At 32.5% G+C, this 24,239-nt stretch overlaps 1 protein-coding gene across 3 annotated transcripts in view; it reads right to left on the bottom strand.

The window, feature by feature from the left end:
• LOC129799865 (protein N-terminal asparagine amidohydrolase) overlaps positions 1–22,792 on the bottom strand; it is a 45,682-nt gene extending 22,890 nt beyond the window's left edge. Inside the window, exon 1 of one of the 3 annotated variants that reach the window (XM_055844124.1) lies at positions 22,653–22,792. The gene's annotated coding sequence lies outside the window, so the exon portion shown is untranslated. Of the gene's footprint in view, positions 1–9,093; positions 9,580–22,652 lie in introns of those variants that run through there. The other 2 variants (XM_055844123.1, XM_055844122.1) reach the window with 2 other exon arrangements.
• Between the last annotated feature and the right edge of the window lie 1,447 nt (positions 22,793–24,239).

The following is a 24,239-nucleotide window of genomic DNA, read 5'->3' as shown; positions in this document are numbered from 1 at the left end:
AAACACAGCTCCGTACAATGAAGTTACCAAATGAAACACATCTCATACTCAACATTTAAGTAAATAGCATCTATTTAGCATTTTCTTTTTGTGTGCTAACTCTACAACAAGAAGGTATTTGTAGAATCATATTGATCCCACCTCTATTTTTATGGCGATTTCAGCGCCACAAGCGGCATTTAAACAAAGGCTAAATGTTCTAGAAAGACCTAATTTTCCAAAAAAGCTGCTAATTCGCAAAAAGTAATCAATATTCTGTAAGCAAAACCGATATGCCACGAGGGATACTTTGAGGTTATGTTAAAGGTAAGGAAACGACAATACCGCCTCTACCGTTCTTTCGGAAAAGTTCTGATGATTAACAGAGTTAAAATTACATAGATGTTGATTTAATATACTTCCAAGGCTAAAATCAAACTATACCTGCTGAGAATACGCAAGAAAGTTACTTTAAGGTTATATTTAGGTCATACAAGTAACAACAGAGCCTCTGCTATTACTGTAAAGAAGCTCTGATAATCAACAGAGTCACAAGAGTTTACATGTTAATTTAGTACATTTCAGAGACAAAAATCAACCGATTCCTGCCGAAAATATGCAAGAAAGATGATTTGAGGTTATGTTAAAGTCATACAAGGGACAACAGAACTCCTACCATTACTGTAAAATACTTCCCATAAAATCAACAGAGTCACAAGAGCTTACATGTTAATTTAGCACATTGCAAAGGTAAGAATCAAACGATTCCTCACGAAAATATGTAAGAAAGATATTTTGAGGTTATATTTAGCTCATAAAAATGACAACAGAACTCCTACCATTACTGTAAAAGACCTCCGATAAAACAAACAGTCACAACAGCTTACATGTTAATTTAGTGCATTGCAGAGACAAGAATCAAACGATTCCTGACGAAAATGTAAGAAAGATACTTTGAGGTTATCTTAAAATCATACAAGGGACAACAGCGCCTCTGCTATTAATGTAAAAAAGCTCCGATAATTAGCAGAGTCACAAGACCTTACATGTTAATTTAGTACATATAAGAGACAAAAATCAAATGATTCCTGACGATATACAAGAAAGATGATTTGAGGTTATGTTCAGGTCATATAAGGGACAACATTTCATTATCCTATCATTACTTTATCATTTCATTATCCTTCATTATCCCTATCATTACTGGAGAAAACCTCCCATAAAATCAAGAGTCACAGGAACCTGCATGTTAATTTAGTACATTGCAGAAGTAAGAATCAAACGATTCCTGACGGAAATATGTAAGAAAGATACATTGAGGTTATGTTCAGGTCATGTAAGGGACAACAGAACCCCTACCATTACTGTAAAAGACCTCCGATAAAACAAACAGAGTCACAACAGCTTACATGTTAATTTAGTGCATTGCAGAGACAAGAATCAAACGTAATCGAAAATATGTAAGAAAGATACTTTGAGGTTATATTTAGGTTATACTTTTATCATTATTGTAAAAAATAACTCTGATAATCAACAGAGTTACAAATCAAATGATTTCAACCAAATATATGCAAGAAAGGTACTTTTAGGTTACGTTTAGGGTACATAAGCGACGATAGCGCCCCTATCGTCATTCTGAGAAAGTTGCAATGTTTAATGAAATTTAAGTATATCACTAGATATTTTCTTAAATACAAAAAAAGTACTGTCCTGGAAGAGATTTGCAAAGTAGTTTTTGTAAGGTTATGTTTAGAATGATGAAGTATCCCCAGCGCCTCTATAGGAATTCTAGCAGTTTCGATGCTCCAAACAGTTTTAAGCAATCTCTTTTTTTCCATCAAAGTTCAATTTAACCCCAAACCCTATCAAAATTTTGAAATTTCGTGCATAAATGCTAGTACTTTAACCAAGTCTTTCAACAAAACTGCCTTAATACCTCCCCCAATCCATCCAGACACACAATGCGTTAACGCTAAAATGGCTAAAGTGAAGCTTACAGTACAAGTGAATTTATTGAAGAATTTCTCTTTTAGATATTACTCTCTCGCAGTCATCATAAGAAAAGATGTTCAATATTCTTGTTGAGGCGTCACACATTCTCGAATAATTATAGTGTGTAAATTGCAATTGGCGCGTTCACTCAGCACACACTAAAGATCATATGCACAAAAAACGCTTTGGCATAATTTATTATTAACAATATAATGGAAGGAGGATACTTAAGTGGAGGAGGATGCCACAAAAGATCAAAAGAAGACAAAAAAAAACAACTACGACATCTCTTTGCTGAGATTAGTTACATTGTGAAAAATAGCACGCATTTCTGGGCATTTCACTGCAAACTGAATATTACGTAGCTTTTATTAGGCTTTAACCCTTACAAGATTATAAGGTGACTTCTCGAAACTGAATAAATTGAAAGTGCTGAATTTCGAAGTTTCAATAATGCGACAGAAGCGCTGCTTGCGGTTGTCTGAAGAACTTTGAATATTTTATAAAGTTAAGTTTACAAAAAACCGACTTAATTTGCTTAGATTGACTTAAACTGGTTAAAATATGTATTTTAAACTTTTTTCGAAAGAAATTTGGATAAAGAAAATGCCCTTACATTTGTTCCGATCGACAAAAATGTAAATAAATCACGACTAACAGGACTATTTTCTTAACAGAGGGAGCAATAGTCAAGGATTCTACAATAGGCCCTCTAGCGGAAAGGTAAAAAATGAAACATGTTCTGGAGACTTCTAATATGTCCTTAAAGCTAATTATTTGTCATAAAATACATCGCAAGGGACAAGAAAATTACTGAAGAGAGCGTTAACACTAAATCTACCAAGACCCGGTCAAATTGATAGGTTTAAAAACTTTTTAAAAGTAACACATATTTAAGCGGTACAAAGTCGCTATTAAACTTTATTAACAAATTTTATGAATTTCTTAAAATATACATGCAATATATTTTTCAATGTTTAAATTTTAATTCTTCTTTTTTAAGAAATATTTGTTGATTATCCTACCCTACCGTGGTCTGTCATTTGACCGAACGCGCTAGGAAAAACGACCAAAAACGGTTAATTGGTTTAGTGTTAATAGTGCTATTCGAATGAAAACTGAAAATGGTTAACTTTTCTCTTGAACATATTTTTTAGTACATGACTATTCTCAAGTGCTTCTACATAATCGGCTTTTCCTTGTATTGTTTCCTATCAGTCACGACTATTTGGTAGTTATAGAACACGATGAGGACTAGGGAAAAATGAAATAGGTAATTTTTTTCCCAGAAAATTTTTTTTAGTACATGGCTGTTTCAAGTGCTTCTGCGTTATCGTTTTATTTTTGTTGGTTTCTGTCACGGCTATTTGGTGGTTTTAAAATACAATTAGGACTGGTAAATACCGTCATGCCAGGAACCAATATAAATAAAACTCGATAATGCAGGAGCACTTAGGAACAGTCACGTACTAAAAAAAATGTTTAGGACAAAATATTCCCCTTTTTCGTCTTGGAATAGCACCGTAAAATTTTATGGTTCTATCCCAATTTAAATTGAAAAGGGGAAAACTTTTGCTTGAACAGTTTTTTTTTAGTACACATGATTGTTTCATGTGCTTTTGCAAAACCGACATTATTTCTGTGTTGGTTCGTGTCACGGCTGTTTACAAGTTTTAAAGACAACGAGGATTGGGAAAAACAGTTTTTAGCGGAAATTAAAAAAAAAACTCGATAATGCAGAAGAACTTGAGAACAGTCAAGTTCTAAAAAAAATGTTCAGCAGAAAGATGTCCTCTTTTCGTTTTTCACTGGAACAGCACCATAAATTTCTATGATGGTATTCCAATAAAAATTGAAAAGGGAAAAACTTTTTCCTCCACAGTTATTTAATACACATGATTGTTCTCATGTGCTTTTGTAAAACCGATATTATTTACTGGGGAAAACAGTTATGAGCGGAAATTAAAGAACACTCGATAATGTAGGAGCACTTGAGAATAGTCAAATTCTATAAAAATGTTCACCAGAAAGATGTCCTCTTTTCGTCTTTCACTGGTATAGCACCATAAGCTTTTTATGAATGTATCCCGATATGGAAATCCCAATGTAGAAATCTTTCCCCTGAAAACTTTTATTAGTACACATGATTGTTCTCATGTCCTTCTGTATAGCCGACTTTTTTTCTATGTTGGTGCGTGTCACGGCTGTTTGCTTGTTTGGAACAGTCGTGTCACAAGAGCAGTTATGTACAGTATGACTGTTCTCATGTCGAAACACATGAGAACAGTCATGTACTAAAAAAAATGTTCAGGAGAAAGATTTCTTCACAGTTTTCATAGGAATAGCACCATAAGATTAATCTTGATCAGTGTTTTCGTTCTTTCAAAGACCAATTTAGAGAACTTTTGCAATTGCTACAGAATCAACACCTGAGAGGGTTAACATTAACAATAACCATGTAGCTAATTTTCTAAAAGAAAGCCACACATAAACATAAAATAAATATCCAACAAATGCCGCAACTACAATATTCGCGAGGGAAAACCAATGCTCAACATAACTGATTATCATAAACATGAATTGTTTTTCGCTATTTTCAAAATGAGAATTAACATGAAAAACGTGCCTTTGTCTATGTGCACCAAGGTTCAATCTATGTACCCAACTTCTTATCATGCCAATATACAATTTTCCTTCGTTAATGTTTTGGCATTTGGTGGATTGTTAAATTTGGCGCGATTTGTCTACTTAACCAATATCATTTAAATAATACATGCATTTGAACATAGGTTTCTCTCCAGCCTAACAAACGTGCTTCAAATGAAGTATCCCATTTTAATTTACTGTATTCTCTTCTTAGGGAAAATATCTTCTCAAATTGCCATTAGAGAAATGCGAAACTTTTCACCGATACTGTGAGAGGAAATCTTAAACCAAATGTGATTTTTCACATGTTCTTTCCCCCTTTTTTTCTGCATCATTGCCAAGAAATAAGGTATTTAATCCCTTATAGATGTTAAAGTTAATTGAAGGTATTGCATGGCTAATAATAATAATAATATGAAATTATTCTTTCCCACAAATAATGCTAGAATTAAATCGAAATTTCCAATTCAATAGCTTTGGCAATGTGAACCCTTTTTGTATTGAATTCTTTCTCTTTTTCACCAAAAAGGTAAAAATACAAAATGAATTATTATTTCTCATATTGACCAGAGAGTTTTGGTTGCCTCCCTTCAATTAATAAACCTGGTATAATGATATATAGAAAGTATTGTTTTCAGAGTCATCAACATTAAAACAATATATCCCAAAGATACAACACACGGTTATAAATTTATTACATTTGCTGGGGCATTGGATTTGTGAATTGAAGTGAAAGAAAATGTGATACAACTCTCTACACAAATCCTAATTATTGCTGCAAGAACAATAGTTTGTTCCATATCCAAAAGCTCAAGCAAAAGCACCTTAGCTAAAATTGTGAAGTTTCCCAGTTTAAATTTAAAGTGATATCAAGTGGAAGTTGTATGGGAAATTTTCCTTTATTGCCAATTTCTCCTTTTAGCAACCATCCGAAATAGTATCCAAAGAATATTGGAGGAAAAATAAAATAATAATTTTATGGGACAATTAAAATACTTCGCAATTACTGGTTAAAAGAAAAACGTATGTAAGAGAATTCCCCAAGACAATCCTACACCATTTGAGGTACATAAGATGTGTGTATGGGAAGTTTTAAGAGCTCTAATGAAAAGATCATCTCACTGAGGGATGCCCTGGCTTATATACCTTAACATATATATTTTTTTGCATAAAGTTATGTGTGTGCTATGTTGTTTTTCAAGATTGTAAACCCATGATAAAGGGTATTGATGCACTGGTGGTACTAAATTCCGCCATCTTCATCATTGGACGAAGGCGCATATAGCACCAAGAATGCCTTCAACATTGCAAAATTCTTCAGCAACCCAGAAGCGAAGCTTTGAAAAAATATATATAGTAGAGAACACCCATAGTAGAGGCAAAAAAAAATCATTTACGAATGGCACTTAAATTTGTGGAACACTTTTTTTCTGTAGGGAAGATCGGGGCTAGAGCAGTCATGATTTTTGGAAAGAAAATGCTAAACTTGCGTAACGGTGCTTGCTATTTCAATGAAAAATGAACATTTTTTTTAGTACTTTACTGTACTCAAGTGCTCCTACATAATCGACTTTTCCTGGTATTGGTTCTTGTCCCGACTATTTGGTGATTTTAGAACACGGTGAGGACTGGAGAAAATAGTAGAGAAAGGAACCAAAACAAAGAAAAGTCGATAATGCAGAAGCACTTGAGAACAGTCATGTTCTAAAAAAGTATTCAGCAGAAAGACTCTCCTTTTCATTTTTATTGGGACAGCACCACAAAAAAGTTGTTTGTATTCCACAAGATACACTCACGGATATATTTAATAGAAAAAAATGATAAGTTCATTCGCACAAGAGTACTAAAAATCTTTCTTTCGGGAATCACAGTTCTAACAATAATGTAAAATTAACACATAAAATAAGTTACTACTGTGATCAGCTGATCTCTCTTTGCATAAACACTTAGACAAATAGGGTCGAAGGAACACATCTTCGACAGAAATTAAAATTAAAATTTATTTATTGTATCTAATAAAATGTAAGTAATATAACGTTTCATCATTAATCTGCGTTTTTTGATAAGGATAACTGTTCAAATTTCATATTCCAAATGAAACAGAGTAGAGTGTCAATAAGTCCTGACACGACTTCTTAAAGTATCAATAGGTGTTCCTTTCTCTCTACCATGCAAAAAGTTTAATTTTTTAGTCTGCGTTTAAATGTAATTTTTTCTAATATATGGATCAAAATATATACAAAAAAATGCTTATCATTTTGATTCTGCGAATGCATTTTAGGTAAAATCGGTTTTGCAGAGAAAAGTTATCGATCTATAAATAGGTGACAATTCTCCAAAAAGACGAAATTAGTAAAACCGGCACCAGAGGCGCTGTAGTCTCATATATGTAAAAACCAATAAAAATTTTGCATTAGAAAATTTAATCAAAGATATCTCGAAAACTAAACCTGTGCCTAAGGCCGGCTTCAGACCTGAGACTAGCGCCACTTCCTCGCTAAGACGGTTTTGTTGGTGATTGAGGATGAACTAGAAACGTATTCAGACCTAAATTGAAACGGCGGGCTGTTAAATTACATTTTCCGAAAATATAAACAAAGTACGTTCTCAAACGTTTATGCATAAAATTATTTCTCTCAATATGGTGGAGAAATTTCATATTGTACTTTTTTGGTATATCAGTTTTTCGTTCAAAACATCATAAAACACTACGAGAATACGCGTATATTTTTTTTCATCTCTGTAATGACTGATTCTATGTTTCACTGTGTGTGTTTCACTGTGAAACCTTCGTTTCAACGAGGACTTATACGGGCTTCAGACCTACGGCTTAGCCATATGGCTTAGTTCCTCTAATTCTTTATCCGGCAAGATATTTGAGGAAATTGTTGCTTAGGATTAAACATTAAGGACAAACAATCCATTAACTTTAGAAAAATCATCAAAATTGTTTGTTATTAAGATTTTTGAGACTTCAAGAACTGGACTAAAGCTCTAGTCTGAAGCCGGTATTAGCTAAGTCTCCAAGTTTTTGGGTTTAGCAACAACGTAACATTTTTAGACTATATAAAGCAATCTTCAGACTAGAAGTTTAGCCCAGTTACCGAAAGGATTCAAAATCTAAAATAGCAGTTAAATTTATTGGTTTTTCAGAATGTTGTTGATCTTTTTGCCTTTGAGAATCCAATCTTAAGTCCCAATTTTCCAAAAATTCTTGACTGATAAAAAATTAAATAATTTAAACCATATGGCTAAGCCTTAGGTCTGAAACCCGTATAAGTCTCTAGTCAGAAGTCTGTATAATACGTGCTTCAAATCTAAGGCTTAGCGATATGGCTCAACTGCTATAATTTCTTATCAGTCAAGATTTTTTGAAAAAATTTAACATAGGATTAGATTATTTAGGCCAAATGATCTATAGATTCTGAAAAACCAAAAAAATGATTGCAATTTAGGATTTTGATACCTTCGGAAACCGGGCTAAACCTCTAGTCTGAAGACCGCTTAAGGATCTGTTTTGTGGGTTTGATAGAGTATTTCATAAGCTACATTTTGTCCACATAAACTTTTTTGTCCGGTTATTTTACAATCCGATATAAAGGTTTAAACAAAATTCGAGTATTCAGTGTAACACACTTTAAGTGCTCCAGAAGGCGATCTAATCATTCCCCAAGGGACTTTAACATTTAACGATCAACCTTGGTAAACTACATACACAGAGCTCTCCGATATTCGGCTCTTTGATATACGGTTGACAACTGTCAAACACACAGGAAAGTCAAAAATATCCCTTTCTTGCGTGAGTTCTTATATGTTATGTTCAATCCAAATCAGCCGAATATCGAAGACCTCTCTGTACCATAATATCTAGACTAGGACATCAGTTGTTTAAGAACCACAACTTACACAAATCTCAGCTGATTATTAGTTACAATTTTGTTCATTATTTGAAAAATAATGATCAGAAATAATGTAAAATAACGAAGATATAAGATGCACCATCTACCGAAAACTTTATAGCGCCATCTCTTGGATATAGACAATTTTTAATTGAATTACGAACCAATAAGCATAATCAACATTATGTGGTAACACCCAAAAATCGTTTTACATTTTTGAAGACTCTTTTGTACTCTGATCTCTGATTAAATAGGGATTTCCTCAAGATCCCTTCGAAGGTAATCTAGAATATTCATTATTTAATTTAGCCCGGGCTTCCCCTATATATTTGCTTCTTCAACCAACATTCTTATAACCATCAGAAAGTACTGTTAAATATGAATAAAAATGATAAATGTATCTTCTCTACTTCTGATTGATTGATGATTGTTTGAAAGCGATTGCCAGAGTTCTTCACAATAAGACAGTACAACACTGAAGAGGTAAAAAGATGTTGAAAAAAAAGAAAGAATCTCGACTACAATCTTCCTCTCCTTTACTAATAATGGGTATTTTTAATAAAAAAAAAATTCTTACTCGCATTGAAATCTCTTGTCGTTGATATTAGCTCCTCAAACAAATTCAACAGAAACACCATTTGAGATTTTAATCATGTAAAACTGAATTTTGTCCCTTGTTAACAATATTCATGGGAAAACACACCAACAATAAAAAAAATAAACTAAAACCCAACGAAGAAACAAGATATCGAGAAATTGTAACACTTCAGCAGGAATTCTTAAATTGCGCTTATACAAGAAATCTCCAATTGTTGCAGAAAGAATTGAATCACTCTGCTTGAAATTTATCTTGCCATTGTCATCACATTAACACTACTTCTCAGCCAATATATCAATTTGTTTTGTAAACAGGATTAAATTGAAAAAGTGATTTTTCACTTTAAGAACTCCTCCGGAGAGTCCAAGACAAATCTCAATGGTTTAAACTTCTTCTCAATGCAATTCTTCTATACCGGTCAAGTGATTGAGCAGAACTGAACGCAATGCTTGCCTCCAGAACTTGGAGAAGCCGTGTATGTTCTGGCCTTTCTTCCTCCCAACACATCTACTTCCACATAAGAGACCATAAGCGTCACATATTCCGCCCTGTTTTAAATGTATACGTTTTGTTACCTACTCTCTAAGTAACTCTCTTGGCGATATTCAATGTTCATTTTCTGTTCTATATATCGTGGACTGTTGGTGAGGAACATAAGAGATGCCAACTCTCGAGGAGAAATCATTGCTTAAAGAGTGAGGAAAGATATTTTGATTACACCCAAATACTTGTTGGATTGTTGTGTTAAATTTTTATATATGTATTTACTTGAACACTCTCAAAACATATAGATTTATCAGCAACATATATACATAACATCCAATACTTATTTTCTTGCTTAGCATTCAACATATGTTCCACATTCAAAATGCGTACGCAAATTTTCGCAATAAAATATTTTACAGGTAGTGCATGGATGATTTAAATAAAACTGACTGAGAGGATTCTCCTAAACGTCAACGGCGCCACTAGCGTGAATTAAGAAAAGCTGGTATGTACTGTTAACTTGTCTTTTTCTTGATTATAGTAATAATGCTACAGAGATATCAGAGGAATGAAACTAGTTTATTTTGGAGAGATAAACATTTTTAGACAGAAAATAAAAACTGATAATAGGGTAAGTGTGCCAAACTTCGGCATAGTTGCATGCAAGCGTCAAAGTCTCAAGTTTGACATGTAATATTTTAAATTCAAATTGATTTTTTTAATTCTTTCTCCTTAAAGAGTGCTACTTGGAACCTTGTAAAGAGTTTATCGTCTTTATTAACTCTAAAATCATTCTTAATACATTTTAAAATGTATAAAAATATACACATAGCTTTGGTGCCCTATTTCGGCCACCTTCATTCTCATAGTTCCTTGCCCTTCGGGAATTCTTCCAATATCTTTTTCACGTCATCTCGTTTGTCAAAGCTACATTTTTTTGATTTTTTTTTGCATTGTATAATCTCTAGAGTACGTAAAATCTAAAAGTTCATGGAAGTTCGAGGAACAAAAAAGGTGGCCGAAATTGCAAGCTGGCCGGAATTTGGCACACTTACCCTAAATCACTTTAAATCAAACCAATAATGACAAAGCGGTCAATAACTTCTTAAATGTCTCATTGTCAACAATATTTCAATGCTTTTGGTCATTTATAATTTATGATTTCCGTTTTTTTAACATACTCTCAAAAAAAAAATGTTTTGTCAAATTGATAAAACTAGTTTGTAACAAGGATGTACTTCCATACAAAATATGGTAAGGTTTTGTCAAATCGGCGGCCAACTAGATCTTGTTAAAAGTTTGTCAAAAGGGTGTTTTCCATATAAAATGCAAGAAAAATACTTGCCAAATTGGTAAATAACATCCTTTTGACAAAATTTCAACAAAATCCATTTGTTCGTTTAACAAAACATTTTTTTAGAGTACACAGAAAAAATATGCAGTAAATGTTTGTAAAATCCTTCTGGAGACTTACAAAATTCTTGTAAATCATATAACCACTAAAAAGTTCGTAAAAGCTTGTACTTTTTCCACAGAATTTGTTCGTAACAGAAACGCTTGACGAGCACATTTTGTTATTTTACAAACATTTGCTCGTAAATGTTCGTAAAATTTTGTCATTTGTTCGTAAAGTTTTTGCCAGACAAACAAAAATTTACAAAAGATCAAAAAAGGCTTATCAAGTGATAATGTGATCAGTACAGTATTGCTCGTAAACTGATCACTTGGCCAGATTTTTTTGTTTCGTTTATCTGGCAAAACTTTAAGAGCAAATTACAAAATTTTACAAACATTTACGAACAAATAAATACTCAAGTAATCATTTTATGTAGAAGGTTCGTGAAAAAAGTACAATACTTTTACGAACTTTTTAGTGGGTTTTACAATTTACGAATAGTTTTTTAAGTATTTTTGCCTGTGTACTGAAGAAATTTCATTGCAAAATTTCATTTGACGCAGTCTTTTTTGGAAAATATTATTTAGTTAAAAACAGATAAATATGATATAGAAAGTTTGCCAAAGGATGTATTTTTTTAAGTAAAAGTGTAGTTTTTGCTATTAAGTTGCTGGCAAAATATCTTATCAATTTGGGTTCGAAAATCTTCGGAAGTGGAAATCACTCAGGGAAAATGCGTCAATTTTTTCAGAGCTTTCGGCTCAGCCTCCAAGCCTTTATCAGTGATCAAGTCTTTAAGTTCTTTTCTAAGTTTCGTACAACTTGGTCAGACTTATTTAGGACCGGGCATATGTAGGGAATATAGGGAATAGTGACACTTTCTTACTAATTTAACAATTTTCATTACTCTAGGTAAATAACAAAGTAGTAGTGAAAATTGTTAAATTAGTAAGAAAGTGTCACCATTCCCTACATGTTCCCGGTCCAAAATAAGTCTGACCAAGTTGAACGAAACTCAGAGAAGAACTTAAAGACTTGATCACTGATGAAGGCTTAGAGGCTGAGCCGAAAGCTCTGAAAAAAATTGACGCATTTTCCCTGAGTGATTTCCACTTCCAACGATTTCCAGACTCCCATTGATAAAATTAGTTTCACGTCGGTTTTTTTACAATGACAAAATATAGTTTTGAGAAACTTTCAACAAACAGCGTTTTGAACTTTATCTTTAAGAATATTCTAAATTGAAGAATTTGTAAAGGGCTTCAATCAGGATATGAAATCCGAAATGACAAAATGTTTTGTTAAAAGTAAGCTTATTTGGTTTTTTTTTGTTAGTTTTTCAACGTTTTTACAAATCTTTACAAACAAATAACAAGAAAATTATGTTATTCGTTAAAGGGAAAAAAGTGTGTTACAGTTCCAAAATATTAAAAAAATATATATATATTTGAAATTGTATGGACTGTATATTTAAAGGGAAAAAAGACAGAGATAGATGATGGATGACAAATAAATTACATAAAAGTTCCACCTAAAAAAATCGAGTAGGGGAAAGTGCCCATGCTTGATACCATTGGAAGCTTCGTAATGACTAAATTTTTCTTATGTTTCTCAATAAATGTACCTTCGCAATATATTTTAAAAACTGGCCACTTTCCCATAGTTTTTAAAATATGGTTGCGATGAGTCACATATACATTGTGAAACATAGAAAATTTAGTCATTACGAAGCTTCCAATAGTATCAAGCATGAGCACTTTCCCATACTTTACAAGTTTTTGCACATTTCCTTATTAAAACTTTAATACTTCAGTGAATAAAAGAAAACGATCTTTCAAAATTGTTTCCCTTTTCCTCTCAATGACCATTATCTTACAAATTCCAATTTAATGACCCCTAATGATTCTCTTTCACCAAAACCATTCAATATTTGTGACTCAATGATTGACAATCACGCTTAGAGGCATGAAAAAAAACATAGTGAAATAAAATAAAAGATTTTATTTAGCAACACCCGAGATATTTTAATCAATTCCAGAGCTGTTTACTTAATAGCATTAGCCCATGTGACAATGGGTATTTTTTTTCTCTCCGTGTGTTTCATCAAAAGAAATTTATTAATTTATGCACACAAATGCTGAACACAGAAAGAAGGAAGATTGACGAAAATAAAAAAGCGATCGGGACTTATTGTCGTTATCATTTAAATTGCAAATAAGCTTGTGAGCTCCACATATAGCTCCTTGTGCCACTTCCGGTGTCTTTTTCTGGATTATTATTGGTGTCAAAGTCTGTTTGAGACGTAAATGTGCATCAAAAAGGTGAGGAAACTCTCTTCGGATTCACTTAATTACTTATTCACTATCTTTCATAAGCCCATAAGGGTGGACAAAATCTGTGAACAACTGTTAAGTACCTATAATTTATTCAACCTATTCTATAACGACATCCTGCAGGTGAAAGGACACCAAAATGGAAAGGAATTAGAAGATATTTGAGCGTGAATGGGATTGAAAAATTTATGAGATTATTGAAAACTAACAACAACTAAAGTCTTATTGAACTACTTCAAATAATAGGGGAGATTGGGGTTATTTTAACCTTAGGATAATAAAATACAATATTGTTCTATATAAGTAACAAAATAGTAAGTTTATCTTTTGTGTGTACCGTTTGTATACCCAAATAGCAAGATATGATAATTTTTAAGTCAATTTTACATTTAGCCATACTTATTGTTTGGTGCACCCATACTTCATGTTCTTGAAATGGAGAGTACTCTTTACTTTACAAAAAAAGATAATTGCTACAATGACTTACCATATGGTAAGTTCACTTACGATAGTCTTACGTAATTTATTGTCTCTCGCAGTTCCGCTTTTTTTCGACTGATCACTTTGATAAAATATGAAGAGATATACCGCACAGTGAACTAAAAATAATATTGTAATGCAGAGATGAGCAAGAACCGTTTGAAACCGAACAAATGACAAATAAAAATTGTACGTCAATGATTAAAACGCTACCTCTAGGGGAATTCTGTAACGACATGACAGTGTCATATGACAAATTTTCGTGATAAATTTGGGAATAGGACAACATTGAAAGCCAATGAGCATCGAATTCAGTTTCAGTTTCTTTTTTCCGAATTAACCACATAAAAATTTTTAAATTTGTCACATGACATTGCCATACTGTTACAGAATTCCCCTCTTGGACAAACTTATTTTGACGTTTATTTGGTTTCAAACGGTTCTTGCACAGCCCTGTTGTAATGGCTATAATGTTCTGTCACAAAATAACATATGAAAACCGTCAGGAGTATGGAGTCTATTATCCATAAAAATTTTTCATATGAAAAATCAAGCCGGCAATCTAACAGTGTTAAATCGCTAATATTTGTTACAGTAGGGAGAATTAGTGACATTTACAGAAACTAAAAGATAAAATAGTAATTTGTTAAAAAAAGATTTCAAGTACGTTACGGATCTAGTTTTAAATATATTACGTAATATTCCGGAACAACACCGATTGAATTGAACATCATCTAACAGCACCAATTAGATTGATAGGATTTTATTCCGCCTGGGACTTGACAAAAGACATAACCTAAAACAAAATCGTAAGAGCTTTTGCCGAACTTTTGTTATAAAAAAAACTAATTTTCTTCTTAAAATAGACGTTAATGTCCCATCTGACACAAGGTAAGGGGACCCAGCCATTAACACTAAACCTACCAAGACCCGGTCAAATTGACCGGTTTAGAATTAACACAAATTTAAACGGTACAATGTCACTATTAAACTTTCTGAATTTCTTAAAATATGGATGTAATATATTTTTCAGTGTTTAAATTTTAATTTTTTGCTCTTTTCCAAGACAAATTTGTTGAATATCTTACCCTACCGTGGTTTGTCATTTGACCGAAAAGCGACCAAAAACGGTCGGTAGATTTAGTGTTAATTAACACCGAGCTTTAGGCACTATTATAGCCCTTATCGGTAAGATTCGAGTGATAGGCCCAAATTAAGCACTGAATCTTGCCACGTACATCAATGGCGATGAAATGAAACTATCAATTGCTCATTCAGATTTCACTTTCGAATTTTACAAAAACGACAGAAGCTACAGAGATAGTGGTATGTTTAATTTAATCAGTATGAACGATTTAACAGTTTAGAAAAACAAAAACCATTGTGTAAAAAAAAATCTCTCCTAAAAAATACCCCTAAAAGGAAATAAAAACTCGTATTTTAAGGTTGGAAATTTGTTTATAGTTATCACTACACTTTTCTCTAATATCTTTTGAAATAATATCTACACAGAAAAAAATATTTTGTAAAAATGTTCGTAAATGTTTTTGAATTCTTATGGGAAAGTTACAAAATGCTCGTGAATCGTATAACCCACAAACAAGTTCGTAAAAGTTTGTACTTTTTTCATAAACATTGTTCGTAACATGATCATTTGACGAACATTTTTTGTACTTTTACAAACATTTGTTCGTAAATGTTAGTAAAATATTTGACAGGAAAACAAACATTTACGAACAAAAATATTTTCAGGGTTATTTCAGGGGAAAAAAATGTTATATTGAGGTCAAAAGAAGGAATAGAGCGCTAAGAAACATGGAATCACTTTCATACAAAGTTACTTTGTCTTGACCTAATATTTACATAAAAGTAATATCTTGCTGCTTGGGTATAGATGTAATTATTATTTTTGTAAGTGACTTGACACTTCTTTTTCAATTCTCCTTAGTAAAAAAAAAAGATTAAAAAGGCTATTAGAAATTAGAACATTATTATAAAACTAAGGAATATCTATAAAAAAAAAATATTGTTTACACAAAATATTGTGTCAATTTGTCATAGTTTTTTAGAATCTCTGAACTTGTGATTGCAATCCAATGCTAAAATAACCCAACCTTCCACTACAGAAAATTGTACAGTTTATACAGAGACTCGAATTGAAATAGAATATTGATGGAAAATTATGGAAATTTTCCGAGAAGTAGAAGGTGTTAAGTGCTTATGATGCGCTGCCTGAAATATGTGTAATCAGCACCGAAAACCACATCAATGCGTGATACATAGATAAAAGCCCCCGGAGGGGTCGTGCCCAACAATTCTCACACCGTTTCTTCGGCCAAGGAATCCAATTCCAATTTATCAAGATTGCTCTTCCTGATGTTTTGTCCGCAAAACTGATTAATTTATATGTAATATTTCACGAAAGGCGGCGGTACTTTATGAAAATGGCAACTTTGAGCGTTTTCTATTCACCCAATAGAACTTCTACCATAAAATCCACCTTCAACACTCTCCCAATGCAATTGCCATCTGTTGCACATTTGTAAGGAGACATTATTCGACAAGAAAACAATAATAGGAATTACTCACAGACAATTTAACAATATTTGGAGAAATAAAATGTTATTACTTTTTAATTCAGAGTTATGACGTACTCATGAAAATTCATGTTTTATAAAAATGTTTTCGAAACACACAGTAACTTTTGTTTTGTAAAGATGTTTTCGGAACTTTCTATGAGAGTGAACGAGATGACTAGGTCTAGATCTCACTCACTCTCATTAAAACGTCAAAAACATGTTGACAAAACACAAATTATTGGGCGTTGGGCAGTATTCCCAGCGTACAATAATTTTTGTTTGTAAAAATATTTTCAAAATTTTCTTTAAAAGTGAGCGAGAAAAGTTTCGAAATGTACAAACCCACCATTTGCTTCTCAAATGATATAAACTCAAAATATAACCGGTTTGCATTAAGTTGATTACATATTCTGACCATTTTGAATTACTTTTTCAAATGAGGCAACAAACTTTTGATTCCTGAATAATGATCAACTTTTGGGAAAGAATTATTTTTTATATGAAATAAAATTGTTTATTTTTTTTTAATATATACACAGTAAAAAAATATTACAACTAAAATAGTGGGTAATTTTTTGCATCACTATTTTAGTGGTAATTTTGAAAAACGTGTAATTTTTGAAAAGTGTAATTTCCCGCGTGTAATCTCTTGCGTGTAATATGCAGAATGTAATCTAGAATTCTGTGTAAAGTGGTGAGTGTAAAATACAAAAACTTGTAATTTCAAACGTGTAATTTTATTTATCTCAAATCTTTTCACAAAATATAAATTGTTATTTTCCCGCTCTTTTTCTTGCTCCATAATTTTTTCTGTTTCCAACAGATGATGTCCAGAGTACTAGGGATGACTTTTTTGTTGATGATTATGAGCGAATCTGTAAAAAAGAGACAATTTTTTATGAGAGATTGAAATAGAAAATTTGCTGTTCCGGGAGCGATATTAACACGATCATGAACATATACTCACGAAAAAATAAGAAAAAAGCTGAAACCTTAAGGGTGCTGCTATCTTCCTTCACTGCTCCACCAGGTATTCCTCCTTCACGTCCTTACAAATTGCTGAATTTCGTTTTCCTGTCATTCCGTCAGCCTCTTGATTTTTATCCCGTCTTGTTGTCCATCCCCGTAATGTTTTCCTCTGTGAATAGAAAATAAACCAAATTGTATAAAAATGGGAATGACGTGAACCCTTGATAATCAGAGATTCTCTGTAGGGAAATTGTTCCCGGAATGGCAGAAGTGCGACTGGAGAAATTCCATAATGAAAAAATGAGCTTAAGATAAATCAGTTGAACATGCGGGGATCACTGAGGGATGAATTTTGAACTCACTAAAACCACAGGAGAGCACTACAGGACAGAACACCGAGAGAAATCGTCTGTTCCGGGAACAATACATGAAATTTTGACAAGTTTGGAACACGTTCAAAACCTGTTGAAATAAATGCGTTTTTTCACCGTATTTTTAAGGGTGATCATCACTGTAGGATGATGATCACCCTGGGGGGCTACTTGGGGGGCCACCAGTGGCTAAAAACTGCCCTTTTAGACAAAAAACTTGTGAGTCAAGTGACGCCCCGCAACCAAGCATTTCACACTGGATTTTTTCACTATTTTTCGCAATAACACTTGAAAACCCGCACTGAGGAGATGCATTTTACTTTTTACTTAAGAGATTTGGTCGTTTTTAAACAAAATTAGGGCGTAAAACTCGAAAAACAAAGGGAAATACTCACCGAAGTGGATGCTTCCTGCAGCTGTCAAACTGTAGTGGCGAATTTACACGTTTTCGATTACACGCACCAAATTTTACACGCAGTGGAATTTTTACCACTTTTTTAGTGACACAGTTCCACTTGAATAATGGTAAAATTACATTTTTGAATTACACGCTGAAAATTTTTACACAAATTATTTTTTACACAAAATTTACCATTTTAATAGTGGTAAAAATTAAAATTTACAATTTTTTTAGTGGTAATTTGGAAATTACACGTTATTTTTTTTACACGATTTTTTACTGTGTACACAGTAAAAAAATATTACAACTAAAATAGTGGGTAATTTTTTACATCACTATTTTAGTGGTAATTTTAGGAAACGTGTAATTTCTTTAGCGTGTAATTTTCAGCGAGTAATCTTTTGCGTGTAATTTTTTCCGTGTAATATGTAGAATGTAACCTTGAATTTTGTGTAAAGTGCTGCGTGCAAAATATAAAAACTTGTAATTTCAAACGTGTAATTTTATTGCCTTGTAATTTTTTTATACAAAATATTAATTTCATTTACAATATAACAATTTTGATACTGCCGCTCTATTCCTTGCTCCTCCATTTTCCATTCCCTTCAGATTCCTTCATTTAAAACAGCTGATGTCCCGAAGAAGATGTGACTTTGGGGGCAAATCTGTAAAAAAAAAATATTACAAATATAAGAGATTGAAAAGGAAAATTTGCTATTCCGGGAACAATATTTAAACGATCGTGAAAAGATTGAGACAAGACGAACATTAAAAAAAAAACTATTACCTTAGGGGGCTGTTGGCTGTCTTCACTGCTCCACCAACTATTCCTCCTTCACCTCCTTAATCATTGTTGCATTTCGTCTTCTGCCGTTTAGTCAACCTTCAGACCCTCTTCTCGTCTTGTGGTCCATCCCCATGATCCACTTTGCTCTGTAAATATAAAATAAACTAAATTGTATAAAAGGGTATTTCCGTAGAAACCGTGGAAGTCACAGATTGTCAGTGGTGTGCCCCACAATTACGGCTTTAAGGGAAATTGTTCCCGGAATGACAGAAGCGTGATTGGAGGGATTCCAGATTCCACAATGGAAAAATAAGTTCAAGATAAACCACTTAAATATGTGCGGATCACTGTGGGATGCATTATGGATCCACTAAAAGATCACAGGAGTGCTCCACAGTACAAAACACTAAGGGAAATCGTCTATTTCGGAGAAAATATGTGGAGTTGTGACAAGTTGAAACATGTTCAAAATCCATTGAAATAAATGAAAGTTTTCGCACCGTATTTTTAAAGGATTTCACTATAGGAATGATGATCACACTTGGGGCTACTTTGGGGGCCACCACTGACCAAAACATGCCCTTTGAGACAGAAAACTTGGACAAAATACGGACAGAAACACTCAAAGTGACGCCAAGCACCACGGTATAATTTCACATTGGTTTTTTCCACAATTTCTCGCAATAACACGTGGAAATCCGCACTGAGATGATGTATTTCACTGTTTTCTTAAAGGATTTGATCTTCTTTACTCAAATTAGGGCATAAAAACTCAAAAAACAGGAGAAAATACTCACCGATATGGATGCTTCCTGCAGCTGTCAAACTGTAATGGTGAATTTACACGTTTTCGATTACACGCATCAAATTTTACACGCAGTAGAATTTTTACCACTTTTTTAGTGACACAGTTCCACTTGAATAGTGGTAAAATTACATTTTTGAATTACACGCTGAAAATTTTTACACAAATTATTTTTTACACAAAATTTACCATTTTTATAGTGGTAAAAATTAAAATTTACAATTTTTTTAGTGGTAATTTGGAAATTACACGTTATTTTTTTTACACGATTTTTTACTGTGTAGATAAGATCTATAGATTACAAGGACATCACTTGCAAAAAGAAAAATTTGGAAATGTAATTTTTTTCTATCATTTTTTCTCTTTAGTTTCTCAAATATACTTTAGGCAAGAAACTATTCACATTGTATATTTCTATGCTTAAAATTTGATTCACTTTAAAATTAAAGGATATTTTGATGAGTTATTCACTTTTATGGTTAAATTACACTGTACAACGATGATTTTGTCCCTGGGTTCTCATGCTATTTTTTTTTCTATTGCTAGGGTCAAATGATTTACGAAAATATTTATCATTTTGATTTCATTTGGATTTTGCGCCTGGTATTTAGGAAAAACCGTTTTTTCCGTTTTTTGATACCTGGATGCCTATATCTCCGATTCTGCTGAACCGATTTATTTCTTGATATGGGAACATTTGTTCTCCTTTATATGCCCGATAAATGCTTTGAACAGATGAAGTTCGTGAAACCGATACCAGGGGCGCTGTAGTCTCTTATATGTCAGAAAACATGGAAAAATCGAACTTTTTTGCAACTTTAATCAAAAATATCTCGAAAACTAGGACTGTCCCTAACAATCTGTTTTATGGGTTTGATAGAGAATTTTATTAGCTACATTTTCGTCCATGTACAACTTTTCTCTCAGATTGTTTTTTAACCTCTAAATTGAAGTCCAAAGGAAAATCGAGCATTTATGATGTGATAAGAAATAATTCAAAGAAAAAATTGCTGCAATAATACAAAAAGGAACTATTGACTGACGAGTATTGATGAATGTGATTTTTTCTAATCGTTCTAAGAAAAGTAACGTTATTATAACGATTTTTTTCGTTTTAAAAATTATAGTTAATATTTTGTTTTTTTTTTAATTCTTTAAAAATAAATACCTCAATATTTTGGTGAAATATGCTAAATTAAAGAGAAATTGCTAAATAAAAGGAGGATATTTTTGGAGCACTTTATATTGTTTATCACATTTTTTTCTCTATATTTATTTGTTTGAAAATGTGTGACAATTCATCTAAATCCTAGATATATTAATTTAAGTACAAAATTTGAATTAATTTCAGAAATTTTATTCCAAATTACTGCATAGTAATTTACTAAGTTCAGCTCTAAATTGAATTTGTGTGAAATCCGAGTTTTCTCGCGTTAAGAATCTTATCGACTGCAAGCTTATGTGGTCGTATCTGTCCATTTGTCTCCTACACTTCAATACTGCTTTCTCTGTCTACCACATATGTATATATTTTTGGACAACTGAATTCTATACCAATTTATCCTCATTACAACATAAATCATCTTGAACTAAACGATAATGTAGCTCGTTGCTAAATAAAAGGCATTTTTTTGGTTAGAAATGATCATATTTTGGAAGAAACAAAAAATAATTTCCAAATGAAGCTGTCAGAAGTGTTTGACATTAGATGGCGCAGTCATCAAGTCTCCATGTGTTATCATAACACACCATAAAACTCTACAAAATCATTTATTGGGAATTGCTCGGATGTGTTATGAGCAGGGGGTGACATTATCTCTGAAAAATGCGACTAGTTTTAGTGTAATATTTTCCCTGTTTTCGTACACATTTCACGAGATATCTCCAAAACTACGCAGGTTACCAATTAAGGGTTTTCGGTTGCCTCCTTGTTATTAAATTGGTTTTTATTTTGTATTACTATTATTTGCTAATTCATTCTACAATGACAGAAAACAGCTAATAAACTCGAAAGGTTTTTCAGCTCGCTAGAAACATATGGGAAACATAAGAAATTCCGTGCCCCTGATTATGAGCTTAACATGTGTTAAGTGTTATAATAACACGTGTTACAATAACGCATAACACATTTTATTGGGAATTGACCCCTAAGTATAAGAACTACATTTATGTGTATACACCGCTTCAAAAACTCAAATTACAAATTGAATAAAAATATTAGTTTTTCTATAGTATTTTTCCAATCCGATTAGAAACAATTTTTTGCATTTTATAAGATACTAACCCCTTTATTGCATATCTCAATTACTTTCCATTTACATTTATGCTTCTTTATAAATGATTTTTAACATATCTAATTGATTATTCATCGACAACCCCTTACCCCCCATTAGTTATTGATCCGGGAAGAGAGATTCCGTGGGTGGGATAGGCGAAGAGAATTGATTAATAAATTGACCGGAAGAGAGAAAACTATGTCATAGTAACGATCAGAATCCACTAATAGAATTATTGTTCTTATTATTGTGATTCATCTGGTGAGAGCTTGCTCCCTGGGACTTAATATAGTCAATTTAAATTAATTACGAGCCATTTGGGGTCAGCGTGAAAGAAGAAGAGAACCCAACATAAAACAGCTCCGCATACAATTTTTATGTAGTCGCCCCATTCATAAATTGTATCATGATCATGACTTGAGGATTTTAATTATCAATTATCACTATCAAGTGTAGTACTTTAGCTTTTCTATATCAAATACACTAAATCAACTTCTTAATCCCAAGATAATATCTGAGACTTCTTTTGCGAAAATTGTGTTATCGCTAAAAGGCTCATTTATCTCTAGAAATATATCTACATTATGCATAGATTGAATTAAATCTATCTTCTGCACACCTCAGTCTACCAATTAATCAAAGAAAAAGGCAATTACCTGCAATAGTTTAAGGGAAAAACAAAGAAAAATAATAAGAAAAATAAAGTCACAACACTTTGATATCAACAATTTTTTGCGAGTTTAGGTTATGTTTGACACATATCAGCTGGTTTTAGTGCCATCTTCTGGAGAACATTAAAAAGATTTTTGTAACACACGAGGTATAACAAATTCAAATCCTAAATTCAACATCACTTGCATGACATTAATTTGAAATTCATGGTCAACGAAATTGTGATGATAGTGTAATAATCTCGGTAATAATCATAAAATTCTGCAGTAACTTGGAAATCAAATATCTCTTGAAATATAAAACCATCCGTTCAAGGATAATAGTTTTGTTATAGCCTTGCGTGTGATAATAATTAATACACGGTTCGTATACATTTAGAAATGTGTCAAACTCAAATTATTAATTTTTACCCTTTGTACGCTTTGTACTGCAACTAATTGAAATCGGGCGACTTTATTAAAAAATATAAAAATGTCAGAATATAGGGGAGACTGGGGCAAAAACTCACAAAACAGATATTTTATTTTTTTAGAAGCTACTCTAGCGCCCCAGAAATGTCTAATCAGCGCACTTTTATAGGAAGTTTACCGCTCTACAACTTTGTGAAAGTAATTTTCCTCTATTTTGTATGGAAATACGTTTATCGAGCTAATTTCTAAAAGGTAATTTTGTGACTATTCTCAAAAATGCTGGGGAAAATAGTACCAGACATTGGGTATTATCATATTTTGATTCGCTTCATTACGGGCTTCCGTAAATTTGAAAAAATACCTAGAGGACATATTTTCATAGAAAATTTATTCATCTACATCTACACCTTTGTAAAACACCGTTTTCTCTGCGAGAAAAGTGAGAAAACGAGAAAAGTGCTTTTCAAGCTATTTTAGAAAAAAAAAACACACAAAAGACTGCAAATCGTTTGACCAATGCAAACAACAAGCGGCGAGACATGGCAATGACGTTTCTTTTCGCCGTGAGACATCAGAAATTGCTTCGCTTTTTTTTTTGTTATTTTTTGCTCTATACCTTTTGTTACTTTTTACCCCAAGTGGCCATTTTTAGTAAAAGGATTTCTGGAGAAAAGAATCTCTGTAAAATTCTAAAATAGATAGCGGATTCGTATTCAAAAAATCCAAATTATTTAGAAAATATTCACCAGTGCATCAATTTTGGAAAATAAGTAGGTAATCATTGTTATCTACTGCAAGGAAAATATTTCAAAAATAGGACTAAAAATTTCGATATTTTTTATTTTCTAAATTCCTTGTTCGAATTCTAAGAAACTTACGACATTGAAGAAGGTCTATGGAGGCTATCTATAGAAAAAAATGTGAGCTGCTATCTTTTTTTACCTTGGAAGATATTGAATTTTGAAATTTTCGATTTCTGACTTTTTGCCCCAGTCTCCCCTATTGTCTCATTAAGACAATTTATTGAAAATTATTAATTTGACAGCAGAAAGAATTGAACATGTCAGGCAAGAATTTTGGAATGGCTAGAATTTTACTGTTCTGTAATGCGAAAAAGATTTGAATTGCATGGTAGAATACCTGAAAATTGAAAGACTCACA

Source organism: Phlebotomus papatasi, chromosome 1 (genome assembly GCF_024763615.1).
Source record: "Phlebotomus papatasi isolate M1 chromosome 1, Ppap_2.1, whole genome shotgun sequence".
NCBI lineage: Eukaryota > Metazoa > Arthropoda > Insecta > Diptera > Psychodidae > Phlebotomus > Phlebotomus papatasi.
This window is presented reverse-complemented; position numbering and strand designations above follow the sequence as displayed.